We start from the raw sequence: 4,767 nt of genomic DNA on the forward strand, positions 1-4,767 counted from the left end.
GATTATTCAAGACCCAAGTAGCAACGCCTGTTCGTGCCCAAAAGATAGAAAGTATATCAAGATGCATTTTTATCAAGTTGTTTCCTAAACATGGGTAATAAAATGATTCTAGTGACACAGAGAATATGCTTCTAAACATATTCGTTTATTTGCGGGTGAAAATTCTCACTAACCACTCATCGCAGGATGCTTATAAACATTATGAACATCTTACAAATAAATAGTCAATAAATATTTGTTGAATTACAGTGAGCTGAATTAGTTGAAATCCAAGGAAAAGTTTTTGGATGCCACGAGCAATGTTTCACAGAATACTATATTGCTTTCTAAAGAACAAAAGCAAAAAAATGCATGGCCTGTCTTCTACAAAATTTCTTCTTAAATATTGTAGCTTTCAGTCAACAGAGGACCAATTACTAGAAAGAAAAAAACTTGGACTTCTGGAAATGTGACCATATGAGCAATCAAATGTTTCCCTGCACAGCAGCTTGTAGCCAACAGACCTCTGGGAGGTAGAAAACAAACGCTTCCTGCCCCCTCCCTGGGCCCATTTTCCGAGCAAACTTGAGTAGCCTGCTTCCCTACTTACACAAGTGAAGAACAAGGCTGCCTCATGGCAAAAACAATCCACAGGCATTTTACCCATCAAAAGCTGAGCACCCGCTTTTCTCCCTCCACCAACCCCTCCCCCTCCCTTCCTGGGAGAAAAAGGCCACCTCCTGGACTCTCCTTCTGTCCTCTTCTCTCTTACATATAGAAGAGGCAGCTCTTAGGAGAGTTGATAAGTTTTGAATCCAGCTATCTCTTAGAATTCAAATCTGCACAGCTCTAAATAGTCAACTATTCTGTGGGTGTGGTTTACCTTTTGCTGATTTTTTTCCCCCTTTCAGTTAGTTCTCTTCTCATTGCTTCAACAAGCTGGCCTCAGTTTTTTTCAGTGGCGAATGAAAGGCTGAATTAGAAAATAGCTAGGATGCGTGGACTCCCTGCCCCCTACTTTCCTGGGCCTCAGCAAAGAGCACATTTCAAAAACTACTTGGACTGGGGCATGTGCGTGGCTCAATGGGTTAAATGTCTGTCTTCGGCTCAGGTCATGATCTTAGGGTCCTAGATCAAGCCCCCCTCCCTCGTAGGACTCCCAGTTCAGTGGGCTTCTCCCTCTCCCTCTGCTTCTGCCTCTGCCTCTCCTGCTTGTGCTCTGTCTCTCAAATGAATAAATAAAGTCTTTTAAAAAAATGTTTGGACTTCAGGTCAATTCAACAAAGAATCCAGTACCTGTTGGTGTGGAAAGTGTTAAGGATCAAGAGGAGAGGCATGAGTACAGTTCAGATGAGTCTCAAAAAGATCCCAGTCTCCACTGTGTTGAGTGCCAGGTGGGATTGGGAATGAGCTACTCAAGCATCAGATACCAAGATTCTTGTGTGTAAAAACAGAAAGAGAGATACAAATATAAACTCATAAAAGTTAAGTAAAAACCATGTAATCTATTACATAAATCAATAATATCATTCTAATTCATGCTTATTAAAAAATCGAGAGGCAATAATGACCCTTATAAACCAATAACGCTTTCTGAATAATATTTATCACTAAAATGAATTAGGACTCCCTGGAGAAGCGGTCAATTTCAGGTTTAAGGCGGGGTACGTACAACAAGAGTCTGAGACATCTATTATGCCAGAAGGCAAAGAAGCTACAGGTGGTTGTGTCAAACACAGGACTAACTTGAAGAAGCTCCTGCTAGCCATTGATGATTTGAACACCAAAAACATTATTAATGCATAGTTTAAAACACATCAAATATGTAAGCTCCCTGAGTTCTTAAAATTCCAAAACAGTAATGCCTCATTGGACACTATTGCTAGGGTACTGATTCATTATTATGAAAGAAAAAATAAAGGCATTTAACTTGCCTTTCTTGTATGCATTTTATTTTAGGGTAGATGAATAGTTGATGAAGAAAAGTTCTTTATGTAAGAGTTCCAATCAATAAACGCAGCAAAAAAAAAAAATGGCAGAATAAAAAATCAAAACTTTATAGTCCTTACTGACATCATTGATTTGGGCAATGGTAGTTTAAACCCCTAGGTGAGAAGCCGATGTGGAATTTCATAATGGTTGGATCAGGCTTACATTACCTAAAGTCACCAGGCAATTTTAACATCACTAGAAGTGGAATAACTGGGTGTTACTATCATTTGATGTAATGCAATTTGGAAGTACATAACACCATCCATGATATATTCTTGCCCTCAAAATAAACTTGTAATCAAATTGCGCCTCTAGATACATCTGCCAGTTTATAGGACATATATGGAATGTATGCTAAACAACACCTCAAGGTTGCAGTTGGCTGAGTCCACAATACGAGAAATTTTACAGGAAAGTTACTTGATTTCTTTAACCCATAAATAGTAGGAAAAAATAAGTATGGAGATGTATTAAATTAAAAAAAAAAACTTTACAGGACATAGCCCAGCAAAAGAAATGCAGTCTTCTTATTTTGATTCTAATTTGAAAAAGAAAAACAACTGTTAAAAGTAACTTTTTAGAGAAAAATTGAGAAAAACTGAATATAGGATGCATACTGGGTAATATGGAGAAATCATTGTTAATTTTATTAAGTATGATGATGGCATTTCATAACTGTTAGAAATGCATACAGAAGTGTTTGTAGAAGAAATGATATGGTCTGGGATTTGCTTTAAAATACTTAACAATTAGCTCTTTCTGCCATCTTTCCATGCCGCCATAATGGTGCACATGAATGTCCTGGCAGACACTCTCAAGAGCATTAACAATGCTGAAAAGAGAAGAAAATATTAGGTTCTTATTAGTCCATACTCCAAAGCCATTGTCCAGTTTCTCACTGGGATGACGAAGCATGGTTACACTGGCGAATTTGAAATCACTGATGATCACAGAGCTGGGGAAATTGTTGTGAACCCCATGGGCCGGTTAAACAAGTGTAGAATGATCAGTCCCAGATTTGATGTCGAGTTCAAAGATCTAGAAAAATGGCAGGACAATCTGCTCCCATCCCACTAGTTTGGGTTCATTGTACTGACATCCTCAACTGGCATCACGGACCATGAAGAAGCAAGCCGAAACACACAGGAGGGAAAATCCTGGGATTCATTTTCTAGGGATGTAATATGTACATGCAAATAAAATGCCTCAATGGAAAAAAATACTTAACATTTTAAAAAGGAAAATAGATGAAACCAAAAAGAGGCAAAATGTTGATAATGGTTCAAGCTGGTATTCTGCATATGAAGGTTTATTTTTCTATTCTCTACTTTCGTATATGATTGAAAGTTTTTACATTAAAAAATTTTGACGTAAGCATAGATTATGTGGCACTTGAGTAAGGGGGATATATTACATAATATATCCATTGACAGGGTTGCAGTACTCCAAAATGATTCAGAATCATAGGGAAGATGCAAAGTGGAAAAAATACTGGGCTGGAAGCCGGGACATTGCATTCCCATCCCAGATCTCCCGTTAAATATCTGTATAACCTTGAGCAACTCATTTTCTTTCTCTGCATCTCAATATCCTCATCTGTATAATAAAGCTTTAACTAAAACTTGCCTTCTAACAATGCTGGCCTCAAGTGTCCTAAGGTTATAATAGACAATATATGGCATGGTTCTCAGGGATCAACCTGCCCTAAATTCATGTCTCATCCTGTTGCAGATGTTCAGTTGTTTAGAATAGGAGACCCTTCATGAAAATGCCCAATACAGTATCCAGCATATTGTACATGCTCCTTAGCCATTCCAGCAAAGTCATTTTTAAATATGAATTCCAGGAGTAGAAAATCCGTGGTAACATGATTTTCCTAATGTTGCCCATTTAATACCAGAACCAAGAATAAAAGTTAGATTTCTTAGTTTTTCTTCCAAATAGACCAGGCTGCATTGAAGAAGAAAAAAATGTAACAAGACATTTAATTTTTAAACTCGGGTAGAAACTAGAAAAGGCTAATAAATAAACTTCAGGGCCTGAATCATAGAGCCCAGAGGATGCTGAAAGACCCCCATGACAGGAACCAAGGAGCCCTGCCCAAGAAAGCCAGTCAAGGAAAAAAAAAAAAGAGCAGGCAGGAGGCAGGGCTCAGAGTTGGCTTAACCACCCTGTGGGAACCCAGGATCTGAGTTCATTCCAGTAGTCACTCACTCCTCTGAGCTTTCAGTGCTCTGAGCTTTCAGTGCTCTGACCACTGCTTCCTGCCCGCTCTCCTACATCAAGCCACATGGAGAGACATGGCAGCCCCAACCTAACAGGCTGATTAGAGTCCAACCTGCAGGTCTGAGCCTTGGACTTGGCTGATATAGTAGTAGAGGTGTTGTAAGCAGCGAGAGGGCTTTAGTAACTCACATGCTAGGACACTCAGTGGCCTTGATAACATAAAATATTTAACAAGGATCCATTATTTATGAGTCTATTCCAAGCATGTGGAACACATCAAAGAAACCTTCCAGTGAACTTGCCATCCAGACAGGCTGATGACTGAACACTTGAGTCTGAACTGGGTTTCATAGAGAAAACACAGCACACTACACACAATAATCAGTTGGCCTATAATCAGTGACTAAGTAAATGAAAGAAAAAGTTGGAAATCAACATCTTATTTCTATCCTCTTCTATCCCAACCTATGGACTGGAGGGTAGGGATAGAGATGGTGAGGGGCTGCGGCAGGGGAAAGAGATCCCTTCCTTTTTTTCTCCTGTCTTGGAGTTGAGAATTGGATTATCAGG

The 4,767-nt window shown here is 39.1% G+C and overlaps 1 pseudogene; it reads left to right on the forward strand.

Moving 5' to 3' along the window:
* Nucleotides 1-2,751: 2,751 nt before the first annotated feature.
* Nucleotides 2,752-3,146, forward strand: LOC148109495 (small ribosomal subunit protein uS8 pseudogene; annotated as a pseudogene).
* The last annotated feature ends 1,621 nt before the right edge of the window (nt 3,147-4,767 follow it).

Source organism: Ursus americanus, chromosome 9, assembly GCF_024610735.1.
Source record: "Ursus americanus isolate L20-20 chromosome 9, mUrsAme1.1.p, whole genome shotgun sequence".
Lineage (NCBI taxonomy): Eukaryota > Metazoa > Chordata > Mammalia > Carnivora > Ursidae > Ursus > Ursus americanus.